Below are 18,296 nucleotides of genomic sequence, written 5' to 3' on the forward strand. Positions count from 1 at the left end.
ATTCAAAGAGCCTTGTCTCTATGATGTATTATTACCATTTAGAGAAAAATTCACGTGATTTTACATTTGTAGTAAAGTAAATAATTTTTAAATCCCAGACTGCCTTAAAGGCTCAAGACTGTTGTCTACTTGATGGAGAGATTCCTACTTTCCAGTGAGCAGTTAAGTTGAATTACACTTCCATAATTTGAGGTTGGATTGTTAAACAAGGGCTAAAGATTCACTTTTTTACAGGTGGTGTCATTAATGATATGCTTTTCATATGAAGGCAAAGAAAACTGGTGGGTTGGTGAGCTGAGGCATAAAATGTTGGAGATCTGTGAATCCTACCCTTAATTATAAGTCAGATTTTTAAATATTTCTTGAAAACTTAGCTTTGTATGGTTTTGGTTTTTTTACCTTATTCTAGGGTTACTAAAACGTGGTTTCCTGTGGTGGAGACCAGGAACCTGGAATTGATAGGCAGATTGAGGACTAGGGACATTGATAAGAGTCTTAAGAGATGGGTTTTCTTGGATAGTTTTACCTGAGGCCTTGCATTTACTATCAGTAAATTAAAAAGCTCTTCAGCCTGAACCACTTTCAAGTCCTTCCTTCTCTGTTGCCACTTGAATGAAATAATTTTAACTTCTCTTTGTGTTACAGTCATGAAATATTAGTGCAGAGGGGAAATTGCTTACCATCTAGTTCAATCCCCTTAACTGTAAAAATGGGAAAAGGAAAAAACTAAAACAGGGATCATTTTCTTGGAAAAAGATATTTTTTTTTAAGTGTTAGATTTTACCTGGTCATTTTTCTTCTTTCAATGGGCACTAGCTTGCCAGCAATACAGTCTTCTTTTTGTTATCATTGTTGAATTTAAAGCATTGTGTTTTCAGAAGTATTTTCTGAGAAGCCCTTTAGTTAACACATACATCCCTCGCAGAGTTGGAGGTAAAGTTTTAGATTGTTTCAGTAGATTACCCATTTTATGAGCTAACCTTGGAAAGTAATAAGAATAACACAAAGAGGGGTGTGTGTGTGTGTGTGTGTGTGTGTGTGTGTTTTAACATGAGTTCTCCAAAATTCCTTTGTATCTCAAAGCTAAATATGCTTTACATGAAAACTTCTTTTCATTTTGAAAAGAATGATCCACAACTTTAATTTGTTTTCATGTGAACCTTAAAGACAACCATATTTATTTTGCAGATATTGCAAAAAAAATAATTTATTTTACAAGGAGAATTTAACCATACTCTTTATCATCGTGTGATGACACCTGGACCTAGAAAAGCCACACAACACTTCTAAAAATTAATTGTAGGCACATTTACTGATAAACACCCACAGGTATGCATCACTAATGTGCAAAATCAACAAGATTCAACTCGTTGCCTTCAAGTTGGAACTACCTTAATAGCTGACCCTTTAGTGAGTCATAAAATAGGGCAGTATATGATTTGGGTTGTGCTAACACCATGATTATATACTTAGTGCACGAACATGGCTAAATCGCAAGTGATGCATTCACTATTTAAAACAGGGCTTTAAGCTTATTCATTCCAGTTGATCCTCTGCAAAGAATTTGCATTTCTTCTGATTTAACTAAATCAGAATCTATATTTTAACAAAATTCCTAGTTGCTTATTATAGACCCCCAGGTGATTCTTGACATATGCATGGGAATTATGCATATGTAATTCATATATGATAAATAAGGGAGCACCTTTATGGATGAGATGCCTAGTGGCAAAAAAAACCAACAACAACAAACTGCACTTGGTTTGAGTCCATCAGCTGCTCTGTGGGAGAAGGATGAGTAACTGAAATAAACTGTCTCTGAAAACTTGCCAGAGGGTCAGCAATGGGTTGGTTCCTACTTGAGGATACGCAACAACAATGTTTGCATGAGAATCACCTGAGATCTGGTAAGATGTAGATTCTGAATCCATATTTCTGGGGTGGCAGTGCAAATTCTCAGCACAGTGTCCATCCTGAATGAACTGTTGAAGCCCTGCTTTAACAACCCTTGTTTCATTTCCAAAATGGTGCTTGCTTGATACTGCTATCACTTGACTCATTGCTATGACTAGGAACTGGGTTTCTGAAGCTGTAAATCATGAGGAAATTGCCCATCTTTATCCCTTAGAGCTGTTGGTACAGGTGAAGCACCAGAGAGACATGGCCTTTGGGCCAGTAATGCAACTCCCTATAGATTACACCATAAGAGATCCTTGCTATTACTGTTGTTGTTGTATGCCATTGAGTACGAACTGACCTATAGCTGACCGACCTTCCAGTAGGTGTTCAGAGAGGATAAATCACACAGGAGAAGATTGCCTCTCATTTTCCAGGAAGGCAGACGACACTGGTTTTTCTAGGTTTGAGAATATTTCCATAAGAAATATAACAGATAACGCTACAACACTGAAGAGCTATATAATACAGGCAGCTGCAGCTGCCTATGAACCAAAGCATACTTTGTTATATTTATTTGCAAGTAGAGAAAGTTCATGTTAAAAAAATAGAAAATGGAGTATAGTAAATATACAAGTCGTGTGTATATATAAAGTGTGTGTGTGTATATGTGTATGTATTAATTTATTATGACTACCATGGCATATTTATGTAATGTACCATTATATTTCAATCAATTCCTGAGGCCTTGTTTTTTTGCCAATTCATTCAAAGCAGACTGAACTTCTTCCTTCATCACCATAGGCTCTTGCTCACATGTTTTTCATGAAATTCTTCTGTGTCGGCCAATTCTTTTTGTTACAATGACTGTATACTCTTTCCATATTCTTTTAATACTTCCTGGATCATTTCATATTCTGCCCAAAGCATCCTTGATTATAGCAACTCGAGGTTTGAAATTGTTCTTCAGTTCCTTGAGCTTAAGAAATGCTGAGTGAGATCAGCCCTTTTGATTTTCTGACTCCATCTCCTTGCACATTGTCATTGTTAATACTTTGTCTTCCCATGCTGTCTTTTGATATCTTCTGTTTGGCTCTTTAATAGCTTGATTTTTTCCCTATGCTTTGCCTTCTTGGTGCTCTAGTGCAATATTCAGAGTCTCTTCTGACATCCATTTTGGTCTCTTCTTCCTCCTCTGTCTTTGTAAATGACCTTTTGTACTCTTCCTAGATGATATTCTTGATATCCTCCCACAACTCATCTGGTCTTCACTCAATGGTGTTCAAGGCCTCAAACCTGTTCATGAGATGGTTTTGAATTTCAGATGGGATAAACTCGAGGTCATATTTTGGTTCTTATGGATTTTATTTAATTGTCCTTAGCTTCAGCTTGAACTTGCATATGACAAGTTGGTGATCTGTTCCAAAATCAGCACATGGCCTAGTTGTCACAGCTGATATTGAGCTTCTCCAGTGGTTCTTTCCACAGATGGAAGAAGTTCAAGCTGCTTTGAAAGTATTGGCAGAAAATAAGGCCCCAGGAATTGATGGTATGCAAATTGATGTATTTCAACTAATAAATGCTTCGCTTGATATGCGCACCAAGTTGTGCCAAGAAATCTGGAGGACAACCACTTGGCCAACTGACTGGAAAAGATCTATTTTGTTCCCATTCCAAAGAAAGGTGACCTGACAGTGTGAAAATTATAAAACAATATCACTGCTATTACATGCAAGCAAGATTCTGCTGAAGATTATCCAAAAATGACTGTAACAGCACATTAACAGAGAACTGCCAGAAGTCCAGGCTGGGTTTAGAAGGGGTCGTGGTTCTAGTGATATTGTAGCTAATATTAGATGGATCTTGGCTGAAAATAGGGAGTACCAGGGAAATGTCTATCTGTGTTTCATTGATTATGCAAAGGTATTTGACTATGTGGATCATAACAAACTGTGGCTAACTCTAAGAAGAATGGGAATCCCAGAACACTTGATCATGATAATGTGAAACCTATACCTGCACCAGGAGGCAGTCATCAGAACAGAGCAAGGAAACACTGCATGGTTCAAAATTGGGAAAGGTGTATGTCAGGGAGGTTCAAAATTGGGAAGGTTGTGCACCAGAGATGTGTCCTATCTCCATACCTTTTCAATCTATATGCAGAACTGGGATGCTGGGCTACATGTGGAGAAATATGGTGTCAGGATTGGAGGAAAATTTATCAACAATCTGTGTTATGCAAATGACACAACCCTGCTTGCTGAAACTAAGGAGTACTTGAAGTGCTTGCTGCAGAAAGTCAAGGACTGCAGCCTTCAATATGCATTGAGGCTCAATATCAAGAAAACAGATCCTAACCACTGGGCCAATATGCAGCATCATGATAGATGGTGAAGAGATTGAGATTGTTAACAGCTTTAGTTTGCTTAGCTCCACAATCAACACTCTTGGTACCAGCACCCAGGAAATTAAAAGACATATTGTGATGGGGAAGTCTGCTGCTAAAGACCTCTCCAAAGTACTGAAGAGCAGTGGTGTCTCTATGGAGACTAAGGTGCGTCTGATACAGGCCATGTTCTTTGAAATCACTTACTATGTGTCAGAGAGCTGGACAATGACTAGGGATGATAGAAGGAGAATTGATGCCTTTGAGCTGTGGTGCTGGAAAAGAATCTTGGACTGCTAAGAAAATAAACAGGTTCATCCTGGAGAGGGTTAAACCAGGCTGCTTCTTGGAGGCAAGGTTTCTGAAGTTTAGTCTCACTTATGTTAGACTTGTTGCAAGGAGGGACCAGTCCTTGGAGAGGGACATCATGCTTGGGAAGGTGGAGGGACAGTGCAGGAGGGGAAGGCCCTCTATGAGATGGATTGATTCAGTGACTGGGGTAATGGAGGTAGGTGTGTCAGAGACAGGTTAGCACAGGATAAAGCAGGGTTTAGGTCTGTTGTGCATGGGATCACTATGAGTTGCAGGTGACTCAATGGCACATAACTACCACCACAATTATATACCTGGAAGTGTAATCCTTTGTATACAAGAAACATGAGATGCACATGTTAGTTAGGTGCAGGTAGCTATTTCATGTACTACATCCACATGCTAAGTATCATTATTTTACCAGAATTTCTAATTATGGCTTAGTCCATAGGGAGTTGTGCTGGTAATCCAAAGGCTGCTCCACTGTGGTGACTTGAATAAATACACTAACAGCTCTGAGACAGAAAGATAAGCAAGTCCATCCCAGGCAATTTACAGCCATGGAAGCCCAATGGAGGATCAGCTATGAGTCAGTTCCTACTTGACAGAAATGAGTGAATGAATGATTATACTCTATGGAACCACAGATGTACAACTGGTCAGACATAGCATGATTATTATACTCTATGGAACCACAGATGTACAACTGGTCAGACATTGCCAAATGTTTTCAGCACTTAAACGTACTTGTAATTAAAATTCCTTTCAGTCATTAGAAACCATCAAACAAAATAGAAACACCCACAACAGCACATATGTCAAAAAGATTTTTAGTTTTTCTTTTCTACAGTGGTCTCCAGTCCAGCTGAAAGTCTTAAAAAGTTCAAACTCAAATATGAACATAATTGACCCTAACCGATTCTGCCTGTATCCCTGCATCTTGCCACACGAAACTCCATAGAATATTTCATTTATTCTTTCCCATATAAATGTTATCTGAGTCTGATTAGACTTTTGATGGAAAAAAATACATTTACAAATTTATATGATGAAATTGATTATATTAAGCATGCTAGATTTTTATCACAGTGCTATCTTACTTTAGATTCTGCCTGTTTCCTACATAGCAAATACCTTTATAAGAATTTGCTTTTAAATTTATCTTATTGAAGTAGCAATTTCTGGGTTGGGGAGAGGTGAAAGGCACTGCATAAAAGAAAAAAAAATTAAAAACAAAGGAGTGAAAGATGCTTCAGACAAGTGCCTAAAACAGTTTCTCAGCAATCATTTTTACTGTCTATATTGTTTATCTTAGGAAAGAATTCTATTGCAATGAGTGGAAATTCACTAGACTTAAAACAATGATTTTATAAACAAAACAGGTTAATTTGGCATATTCTGGGAAAATATATCGTGTGAAACTATGGAGGAGTCTAAAATTTTAAGGCATTGTGCTTTATACGTCATAAAATTGCTTATCAGAAAGATCTGCTTGCTGCCAAGATTCCACTTAATAAATCAGACTCGAAACTCAAGCACCAGTATCCTGCCTCACTGTGCATCTTCATGCACATCTATGACGAAATTGTATACAAAGTATGACCCTACTCCTTGACTTGCTCATTGCTTTTTGTTTTTTGGGGTTTTTTTTTAAAAAAAGGCTAAAAAAAAGTCCCCGAACAAATGTTGGGGCTCTTACTTACCTCAGGAGAATCTGTGTAGTTTCTTTCCCAAGAAAACAGAAATGAGTGTATTCAGACTCCTAGCTCAGAGGTTTTCCCCACCTGCCTTTTCCCCACAAAATTACTTACATGAGGTTGCATGGCTTTTGTTCTTTCTTGTTTCCATTTGTGAAGAAGAGGAAGGAAAAGCATAAACAGTACTTGTCCACTTACTCTTTACACATGACATTAATGTTTATTTTCTCAAACTTCTAGTTTTAGAGAGTCATCATTCACCATGTAGTTTCAACATATAAAGGACAGTATACAAAAAGTTATAAGCAAGACTCAGTCTATTAAAACATTTTTCATTTTGTGAGTTTACATAATATTTGTATGTAGGATAAAATATTGAAGATAAAACCAATAATAACTAAAGCATATCTCATGAGTCAACTTCACTCTTCAAAATAATGGCAAAAATTGCCTATAGTATGTGACATCTATGTACTCCAGAATTAATTAAAGCATTTCAATTGGATTCTGCAGTTATTTCAAGCATATACTTTTACTCTAAAATTAAGTTACCAATTTATTTTTTAGTCTTAATTTCCAATTATTTACTTGTGTAGTAATTTTATAATCATTAAATAAATTTAATCCAGCTATGTGGGATTCACAGTTTTATTGTTGCCTGTTTTACACAATGTACATACCAGCCTTAAAAAAAAACACACCAAATTAATTAACTTGACTATTTCTCCATTGGTCAACCTTTGCATGAAATTTTGTGTTACAATTAATCCAGTAAAAAATGTCATGCATTAATAAACAGGTTATTTGACAAATTCTGAAAAAATAGTATATATGAAACTAACTACAAAGAAGTCGGGACATGAAGATAGAATCTAGAATTTGAAGGATATTAGTATAATAGTTAATTTGCAAAGAACTATATAGAGAAGAATATATATATGAATTTCAAGAAACAATGTATGATTTAGAGGCACTGGTGATGAAGGGGGATGTTCAGGCTGCTTTGAAGGATTTGGCAGAAAAAGCCGCAGGAATCGATGCGTACCAATTGACAGAGATGTTGCCCTGGATGTGCTTAACAGGTTGTGCCAAGAAATCTGGAGGACAACTACCTGGCCAACTGACTGGAAGAAATCCATATTTATTCTCATTCAAAGAAAGGAGACCTGAAAGACTATGGAAATTATCATACAATATCACTCATATCACACACAAGCAAAATTTTGTTGAAGATTATCCAGAAACTACTAGAACAGTACATTGCCAGAGAACTACCAGAAATACAAGCTGGATTTAAGAGGCTGTGGCATTAGAGACATTATCGCTACTGTCAAATGGATCTTGGCAGAAAGTAAAGAGGATCAGAGGGATATTTCTCTGTGTTTCATTGACAGGGAAAGCATTTTACTGTGTTGATGACAACAAATTGTGGTAAACCTGGAGAAGAATGGGAATCCCAGAACATTTGATTGTGCTTATGTCAAACCTGTTTTTGGACCAGGAGGTAGTCGTCAAACAGCAGGGAAGCACGGCATGGTTCAAAATCAGGAAGTGTGTGTGTCAGGGATGTGTCCTGTCTCCATACCTATTCAATCTATACACAGAACAGATCATTCGGGAAGCTGGGCTTTATGAGGAGGAATGTGGCATCAGAACTGGAGGAAGATTCATCAACAACGCATATTATACAGATGACACAACCTTGCTTGCTGAAAGTGAGGCAGACCTGACCCACTTGCTGCACTGCAGAAGGTCAAGGACTGTAGTCTTCAATATGAATTGAAGCTCAACATCAAGAAGACAAAGATTCTCACCACCAGGCCAATGGGCAGCAACATGATGAATGGAGAAGAGATTGAGGTTGTTAACAAGTTACAGCTTGCTAGTCTCCACAGTAAACATGCTTGACACCATTAGTCAGAAAAATGTAAGATGAATTGCATTAGGTAAATCTGCTGTCAGAGACCTTTCCAGAGTACAAAGAAGCAATGATGTCAGTCTAAGGTGCACCTGATCCCGTCCATAGTCTTCAGAATTACTTGCTATGCATCAGAGAGCTGGACAATGGCTAAGGACGATAGAAGAAGAATTGATGCCGTTGACTTGTGATTCTGAAGAAGAGTCTTGAACATACCAAGGACCACCAAGAAAACAAATAGGCCTGTCTTGGAGAGGGTGAAACCAAGTCTCTCCTTGGAGGTTAAGATTTTGAAGCTCCATCTCACATACTTTGGGCATGTGGCCAGGTGGGACCAATCATTTGAGCAGGACATCATGCTTGGAAGGATAGAGGGACAGCACAGGAATGGAGCCTGGATGAGATAGGTTGATACAGTGATAGGGCCATTGGGGTGCGTGTGTTGGAGTCTGTGAGTCTGGCTCAGTTCAAGGCAAACTTCAGAGCTATTGTATGCAGGGTCACTATGAGTCGCAGGAAACTTGATTGACCATAACAACAAAGTATAGAGTATTTTAAAGGACAATTACTTAAAGGAGTAAAAAGGAAAGAATGGTTTCTCTATACTAAAATTCAAGAAGTAAACTACTACCACTGTTGTTGTTTACATTGAGTAAAAACTCACCCATAGCTGACCCTCAGGCAGGTTTTCAGAGGCAGTTAATTGCTTCAGTGGAAGTTGCCCATCCATCTGCTTGTGGGATCTGAACCATGTGCCTTCGAAATTGCAGTACGGCTTCTTGCCACTAGGCTAGGAATCAGAATTCTTCCAAGGACAGACCAGGCAAGAAGGTAGTTTTAATGGCCTGGTATGCTAATTCTGACAGCCTGAAAAGGGCATTAGGATGAGAATAGTAATGAGAAAGGCACAGTTAAATGAACTCATAAAGTATCCAACTTAGTAAAACCAAACTCTAGACTTTTTCAGGTCAATCCAGAGCCTGGCAAAAAGCATCTCAGGCTCAATGATTAGCAGTCCCTGGGAATTGAGCTAATAGTCTTCCTCAAGGAGATTTCTCAAAAAGTAATAGAAACCTAGTGGTGAATCTTGGGCAGGAATGAAGTATCCAGGGAAGGAAATTTTCAAAAGCAAGATTAAGAATTTTAAAACAAGTTTAGTCCTGGGAAGCAGTTAAATAGAGAGATGCTGTGCATCCCAAAATCAGAAAGCAGAGGTCTTCTCCAGCAAATGAGATCTTTACTAAAGTTGAGAGTCCTGCGGAAAACAAGTGAAGGACCCACTTGTCAAAAGCCGTGACTTTAAAATCTTGCTGAACATTATTAAAAAATAGCTCAGATGGTACATTGACCAGGAAAAGCCAGACATTCCAGTGGGATTCAGAATAGGGTTTGACATGAGAAATAATTGCTGATGTCAGTGGATCTTGGTGGAAAGCAGGGAAAACCACAAAGATGTTTACATGTTGACTATGCAAAGGCATTTGACTGTACATAACATAACATAACATAACATAACATAACATAACAAATTATGGGTAACATTAATAAGATTCTGAATAACACTGAAAAGAATAGGAATCCAGGACACTTAGTTGTGTTCATGAGAAACCTGTGCAAGAATTAGTTGTTCCATACACAATCAGTGTGTATGCTGAGCAACTGAACATCCCATGGATGGTCAAGAGAGCAAATGTATGTCTTGGAGAAGGTGCAGCTGGAGTGCTCTTTCAAGGCAAGAATGTTGAGGCCTTGCCTCACATATTTAGGGCATGTTGCTAGGAAAGGCTATTCCTTTGAGAAGGACATGATGCTGGGAAGGGTGGAGGGTCAGCAAAGGAGAGGAAGACCCTCAACCAGGTGAACTGATATGGTGACTGCTAAAATGGGCGCTTCTGTGCTGTGAAGTGTGAGGATGTCACATTGATAGAGCAGGGGTTGGATCTTTTGTTCATAGTGTTGCTGAGTCATACTTGACTCAATAGCACCTAATAAAAGCAACAACAATGCTGAGGAAATCATTCGAGAAACTGGGCTATATGAACAAAAATGTGACAAGATTGGAAAAAGACTCATAAGCAAGCAGCATTATGCAGGTAACAACATCACTTTGGTTGTTGAAAGTGAAGATGCCTTGAATTTGCTGAAGACTACAGCTTTCAATATAGATTCAACTCAACATTAAGAAAACAAAAATCCTTACCACAGGACAGCATTGTGATATATGGAGAAAAGACAGGTTGTCAACAATTTTATTTTTCTTACATCTACAGTAAACACCAATGATAATAGCAATCAAGAAATCAAAAGATCGGTCATAATAGTAAAATTGGCATTTAAGAACCTGTCCAGAGTTCTAAGAAATGAAGATGCCAGTTTAAAGACTAAGGTGCATCTTATACAAGTCATAGTAATTTCAGTGGCTTCAACAAGTCTTTGTTGCTATTAGGTGCTCTCAAGTTGAGTACAACTGATAGTGACCCTGTGAACAACAGATCTGAACCTTGTTCTTTCCTGAGCCATCTTTATCATCTCAACATACTAGAGCCCATTGCCACAGTCACTGAAATAATGCATCTCTTGGTTGAGGGTCTTGCTCTCTTTTGTGGACCCTCTACCTTTACAAGCACAATGTCCTCTTCCAAAGAATAGCCTTTCCTAACAACATACCCAGAGCAGAAAGACAAAGATTTATCATTTTTGCCTTAAAGGTACACTCTGGTTGCACTTTCTTCAAAACATATTTGTGGGGATTTTTTGTCAGTCCGTGGGATAATCAGTACTTTTCTCCAACACCACAATTCAAAGACATCATTAGTCTTCTGTCATCCTTTTTCATTGTGCAGCTCTCAGATGCATAGCAAATGAAAAGATCACGATTTGACTCATACACATCTTAGTCTTAAATTGATATCATTGCTTTTCAGGACTTTGGATAGGTCCCGGACAGCAGACTTTCCCAATGCTATACATGTCCTGATCTCCTGACTACCGGTACCAAGGGTGTTAATTGTGGATCCAAGTAAGATGAAATAATTAACAGTTTAAATTCCTCTCTACCTATCATGATGCTGCCTATTAATTAGTCCAGCGGTGAAGACTTTTGTTTTCTTTATGTTATGAAGTAATGCATATTGAAGTCTAGTCCTTGAATTTCTGCAGCAAGTTCTTCAGGTCCTCTTTGCTTTCAGCAAGCAATGTTGCTTAACACAGGTTGTTGATGAGCCTTCCTCCAAACTTGATGCCACATTCTTCTTTATAAAATCCAGCTTCTCAAATAATTTGTTCATCATAAGGACAAGCAGCCCTTAGGGAGTACAAATGTTTAACAAGCTAAGCTGCCAAACAAGTTTGCTGGTTTGAGTCCACCCAAAAACATCTCAAAAGAATAGCTTGGAGACTTGGTCTGAAAAATCACTTATTGAAAAGATATGGTTATTCTGTGACCTGTGTGGGGGTCACTTTGAGTCAGAGTCAACAATTATTTTGTTTGTTTCTTTATATGTACAAATAAATGGAGAATCAGTGCAGCTCTGTGCCTTATTTGGGCTGCTTTAGGAACTAGAATTGAGAGGGACCTGATGGTCCTTTGATAATGACCTGCTGTAAGACACTGAACAAGACAAGCAGTTATGATGATGAGGAGGAGGAGACTAATATTCTCTTTTCACTTTCTCTGTAATCTACACTCTGAACTTAAGTTCATCTAACTGTTCTGCTGGAGCAGGTCATACAGGCAAAAAAAAGGTCCTCAGAAGTTTCAATGTGAAGTCTTCCCCTAATTAAAATAATAAGTAGGCACATGATTAAAGAGTAAAGCCATTTTAAACAACCTTGAAAATTACATGAAATTATCTAGATATGTGAAATAAGTGATTATTAGGAGCAAACAGGTTTCATTAGAGAGAACAGAACAGTCCTAAAGAAATCGAAATGCAATGTGATTGTTACAGTTGAAACTTAACTGCCCTGAGCTCTTTCTGAATGCAAAAATTTTGTATTACAAGCCTAGGGGAAAGATTGCCGAGAATAGAATATCCTGTACAGATTCAGTGCTGTCCATTGGAAAAGGTTGAGGTCTGAAGACATTAACATTTTAGCCACTAGATTATTTTAACAGTGGATGTGAAGGGTCTTCACACTTATCTGTGGCTACCCAGCTGTCCTTCAAGTTTTTCTAGTTCTATCAGCTGACTTCTTCCATGATCACTTAGCCATGTATGCACACCGAAATTAGCTCCTGAGATACTTAGAAAAATAAGTGAGCATACAGACTAATTTTTCTTAAGTTTAACCTGAAAGTTGTCTCTAACAGTAGAATAAGGTAATTATTTAGAAATCTCTCATAGTGTTTAAAATGAACTACTGAAAGAGAAGAAAAAAAAAACCCAAACAACTCCAAATTGGGCAAGATTATAACTTTATTAAGAATATTCTTGTACCTTGCTTCTTATGCACTTAAAAGTTCAACAATTAATAAAGAATATTAAAGAAGATTCAATGCCTTTCAATTTTAGTGTCGGCAAAGAGTAGTGAATGTCACATGTACTGCCAAAAACCAAAATAAATATGTTTTCAAAGCAGTACAGCCAAGGAGCAAGCAAGAATAGTGAAACCGTCTTACTTTCTTTGGGCCTGCTATCAGAAGAGGCCAGTCCTTAGAAAAAAAGACATCATGCTGGGGAAAGTGGGGATTCAAAGCAAAAAAAAGGCAGACCCTCATCAAAATAGGTTGACGCAGTGATTGTAACACTAGGCTGGACTATGGCAGAGAATGCGAGTATGATGCAGAACGGGACAAACTTCCAATCTGTTGTTCCCAGAGTCTTTATGAGTCACAGTTGACTCATAGCACAGCACCTAACAACATAAGCAAACAAAGATTTTCTCTCTTTTAATCACTGATTATGTTAAGCACTTAGAAGAGTGCTGGAGCAAACTTAGTGTTGTTGTTGATGATAAGTGCTATCAAGTAGAGTACGACTCTGAACCATAGTTCTGAACTCTGTCCTATCCTGGGCCGTTCTCACAATACCTGACACACTTGAGTCCATTACCACAGTCCATTTTAAATACTGGTGGCATAAACTTCCAGAATCACAACAACATGCAAGTCACCACAGTATGGCAAACTGACAAATGAGTGGTTACTCCCTCTGAGTTCTCTCTTCTTCAAAGAGTTCAGCTTCTCAAATAATTTTCTCAGTGTACAGATTGAATACGGATGGAGAGAGAATACAACCTTAACACGATCTTTCTAATTTTAAAACATGTAGTGCTGTTCCTTTTCTCTGTTCACACAACAGCCTCTTGGTCTTAGTTTTCACAGGAGTACAATTCAGTGCTCTGGGATTCCCATATTTCTCAATGTTAGCCATAACTTGTTATGATCCGTACTACCAAATGCCTTTGCACAGCCAGTAAAGCACAAATAGACATTTTGATACTATACTTTCAGCCAGAATCCATCTGACATCAGCAATGATATCCCTGCTACTATAGCCTCTTCTAAATCCAACTTGAATGTCTCCTATCTATGTACTTTCCTAGCCGTTTTGAATGATCTTCAGCTATATTTTGCTTGTATGTGATGTTAATGACACTGCCTAATAATTTCCACATTGTGATGGATTACTTTTCTTGTGAATGGAAACAAATATGGACCTCTTCCAAACTGTCTTTCAAATTTCCTGGCTAGATTGATGAGCACATTTAGAGCTACATCTGTTAATTGAAACAAGTCATTTGATATACTATTGATTCTTGGGGTCTTATTTTTTTGCCAGTGCTCTGAGTGCAGCTTTAACTTCCTTCTTCATTACCATTGGCTCATGATCATCTGACACTTCCTGACATTTTTCAGTGTTAGTCAATTCTTTCTGGTACAGTGACTCTGTATTCCCTCCACTTTCTTTTGATGCTTCTAGGATCATTCAACATATTGCCTATAGCATCTTTCAATATTTCAGCTCAAGGCTTAAATTTTATTTTCAGTTCTCTCAGCTTGAGAAATGCAGAGTGAGTTCTTCCCTTTTTATTCTCCAATTCTAGCTGTCTGTGCATTCTATTATACTACTTTCCTTTGTCTTCTTGAGCTGCCTTTTGAAATCTACTCAGCTCTTTTACTTTGGCATATTTCCCCTTGTTTTGGCTTATAAATGTTTTAGTTCAATTTCAGAGTCTCTTCTGAAATCCATTTCAGTTTTTTCTTTCTCCTCTGTCTTTGTAATGATCTTTGGCTCTCCTCATGGATGATATCTTGATATTCATCTGGCCTTTGGTCACTGATATTCAATGTTTCATTCCTATTCATAAAATGATTTTGAAATTCAGCTGGATGATGTTGAAATTTGTTCTTTTGTGAAACCATCTTTATGGTTGCCAAATGAACTTAACAGTTGAGTTGCTTTTTTTCTGGTGTCAAAGAGTAATAAATTCTATTATGTAAATTTTGGGAAGGTCAATGTAGATAAGGTACTTTGTCAGGATCACTTAGTTAAGAAAAAACAACAAATGGAAACAACACACTGAATTTATATACAGTACAACTTAGAGAAATTGAAACAGGAAAGTTTTTATTAGTATCGAAGGAGCATGGTAAATAGAGTTCATAGATTCCTATCTCTTGAGTACTAGAGAAAAAATAGGTTAAAAAATTTCAAACAATGTTTGTAAAACTGGCTCTAAAATGAAACCTTTTATATTAAATGCCTTGAGCAACAGGAAAGATAATAGTGTATGGTGTCTCATGAGTGAGTGATTTCTTGTTTATTACAATATTTTTGAGTCTGCAGTAGGACCATTTACTAATAAGTTTCAGTAACGACAAGGAGGACTAATAATTTGACACAGTTCATTACACAGATGCTTCAAATTGCAGTTTTTGATCTTCAGGAGACCTATTGCAGTGATAAAGTCTGCAGTCAGGGACCACTCCACATTATTGAGGAACAATGATATAAATTTGAAGAGTACAGTGTGCCTAATTTAGGCCATAGTCTTTTCAATGATTTGTTATATATCTGAGAGCTGGGTGATAAATAAAATTAATGATACAGGGTGAAAGCAAAGAATATCAGGAAAATATATATTTGTGCTTTACTGACTATGCATAGGCATTTGACTGTGTGGATCATAACAAATTATGACTGACATTGAGAAGAATGGTAATCCCACAACACTTAAGTGTGTTCACACAGAATCTATGCCTACACTAAGGCGTTGTCCAAATGGAGCAAGGGAACCATGGTTAAAATTAGGAAGGATGTGCATCAGCTTGGTATCCTTTCTCCATACCTATTCAATCTGTATGCTGAGAAAATAATTTTCAAAGCCAGATTCTATAAAGAAGAATGTGCCACCAGATTAGAGGAAGACTCATCAACAACCTGAGTTATGTAGATTATACAACCTTGCTTGCTGAAAGTTAAAAGCATATGAAACTCTTGCTGCAGAAGATCAAGAACTATAGCCTTCATTCATCATGGATCAAGAAAACAGAAGTCCTCACTATAGTACCAACAATCAACGTTATAACAGATGGAAAAAGGATTGAAGCTGTCAATTATTTCACCTTGATTGGATCAATAATGAACACGCCTGGTACCAATCAGGAGAAATAGTGCATTGGGCAAGTCCATTGTCAGGAACCTCTCCAAAATGACAGCAGTGATGTCAGTTTGAACACTAATGTGTGCCTGATACAGGCCATGTTCACTAATGAACAAGGATGACAGAAAAATGATTTATCCTTTTAGGTTGTGGAATTGGAGAAGAGTGATGAATATCCCACGGAGTGCCAAAATAATAAACAGATAAGTTTTGGCAAAAGTGCATCTGGAGAGCTCCTTGGAGACAAAGATTATGAAGCTTCATCTTTTATACTTTGGACATATAGTGAGGCAAGATATCCCTCAGTAAGGGATATCATGCTTAGAAAGATGGAGAGTCTGTGAAGAAGAGGCAGACCCCCAATGAGATGGATTGACCCTGTGACTTCTGTAATGGGCTCTGGTATGTCAGAAATGACGAGGATGGCACAAGATAGGGGGATGTTCATAGGATCTATCTGGTTTGACAGGGCTAGCTATTCATAGCGTGGCTCTGAGTTCTACTCAATTCAATGGTTCCTAACACCAACAACAAATGTTCCAGTAATTTTCTGATTTTGACATGTTAGCAGAAGTATCGCTTTTAGTTGCAGTATTTTTTGTTACATTTCTTTTTATGTAATAGTTGATGCTACAATGAACAAACTTTCATTCCCTCATAATTATAATTGTATCCTTTTGAAAGTATGTTAGGAATAAAGCTTCTGTCTGAGTATACAAGAATGAATATCTTTTAAAAATTTATAAGTATTTCTGTGTTGCTAAAATTTTGTTTTTTCTAAATAACACAATACACTCTATCCAAGGGTTTTCTTTCTTTATTCTTCAAGAAATTTCTGTGATTTTTTAAAAAGTGGCATAAGTTCTACTTTTTATTCTGACTAAATGACTTTAAATCGTCACAACTGCTGCTGGGTGTGAAAAGAAGCATCCTTCTTATTTTCCCTCCCTTAGGAGGGTGACCCCAACACTACCTGCTCTAAGCCATCCTAATCACACAGTAGCAGTTACCCAAGTAAAGAGGAAAAATGCTAGATGAGACTCAACTGCCTTCTTCTATACACCAAAGGCTTAACCAAAACTTTTAAAAAATGTTATATACATAGAGAAATTATTTTTTACATATAGAGAAATTATTGAAACATGTTTATAACTGATAGATAGCTTTAGTATAATTCATTTGGTTCTATTATATATGTTTCTTGCTCTATTGCAGACTGTTGTTATGTTAACCTTGGACCTACTGAAATAAGTCGTAGAGACTCCAATGACCTAAGTACCTGAAGCAACCTCTGGTGACCTACGATCAATGGAGATGATAGTATTGATATAGATAGATAATCCTAAATCAAAGTATCTTTTTCTCTTCCCCATGCCACCTCCAAGTTTTCCTATTTTATCTGCTCTTTGAAAGCTCCAATTAAAGCCTCCATGTGGTTTTGCACAGCCAAGTTTCAAAAGGTTGAATTACAAACCATCATCTAGCCAAGAAAAGACTTAAGACTGAGTGCTAAGCTGAGACATTGTGTATCAGATTACATTTGGTCAAATTCACCTTTGCTTTTCAGACATTGAAATGAAGAGGAGGATTATATAATTTTAAAAATTAACATACAGAATGTAGATCCTTTTTATCACAATATTTCTGCTTTAAATTACTCCTATAGTGAACAAGAGATTATTCACAGCTTTAGTTTGCTTGGCTCCACAATCAACACTCTTGGCACCAGTAGCCAGGAAATTAAAAGACATATTGTCATGGGAAAGTCTGCTGTTAGGGACCTGTCCAACGTACTGAAGAGCAATGGTGTCTCTCTGGAGACTAAGGTGCATCTGATACATGCCATGGTCTTTGCTATTACTTGTTATGCATCAGAGAGTTGGACAAATGACTAGGGAAAATAGAAAGAGAATTGATGCCTTTGAGCTGTGGTGCTGGAGAGGAGTATTGAGTGTACCATGGACTGCGAGGAAAACAAACAGATTCGTCCTGGAAAGGGTTAAACTGGGCGGTTCCTTTGAGGCAAGGATTCTGAGGTTCCGTCTAACATACTTTGGACATATCGTGAGGAGGGACCGGTCCTTGGAGAGGGACATCATGTTTGGTACGGTGGAGGGACAGCACAGGAGGGGAAGGCTCTCTCTGAGGTGGATTGATTCAGTGACTGGGGTAATCGGGATGGGTGTGTCAGAGACAGTACAATTGGCACAGGACAGAGCAGAGTTTAGGGCTGTTGTACATAGGGTTGCTATGAGTCGCAAGCAATTCGACGGCATGCAACAACAACAGCAACGTTGTTTGTTGTAGTTGTTATGTGCGGCCGAGTTGCTTGCGACTCATAGCGACCCTATGTACAACAGCCCTAAACTCTGCTCTGTCCTGTGCCAATCGCATTGTCTCTGACACTCCCATCCCCATTACCCCAGTCACTGAATCAATCCACCTCATAGAGGGTCTTCCCCTCCTGCGCTGTCCCTCC

This window comes from Elephantulus edwardii, unplaced genomic scaffold (genome assembly GCF_000299155.1).
Source record: "Elephantulus edwardii isolate Elephantulus edwardi_28Jun2011 unplaced genomic scaffold, EleEdw1.0 scaffold00002, whole genome shotgun sequence".
Taxonomy (NCBI): domain Eukaryota; kingdom Metazoa; phylum Chordata; class Mammalia; order Macroscelidea; family Macroscelididae; genus Elephantulus; species Elephantulus edwardii.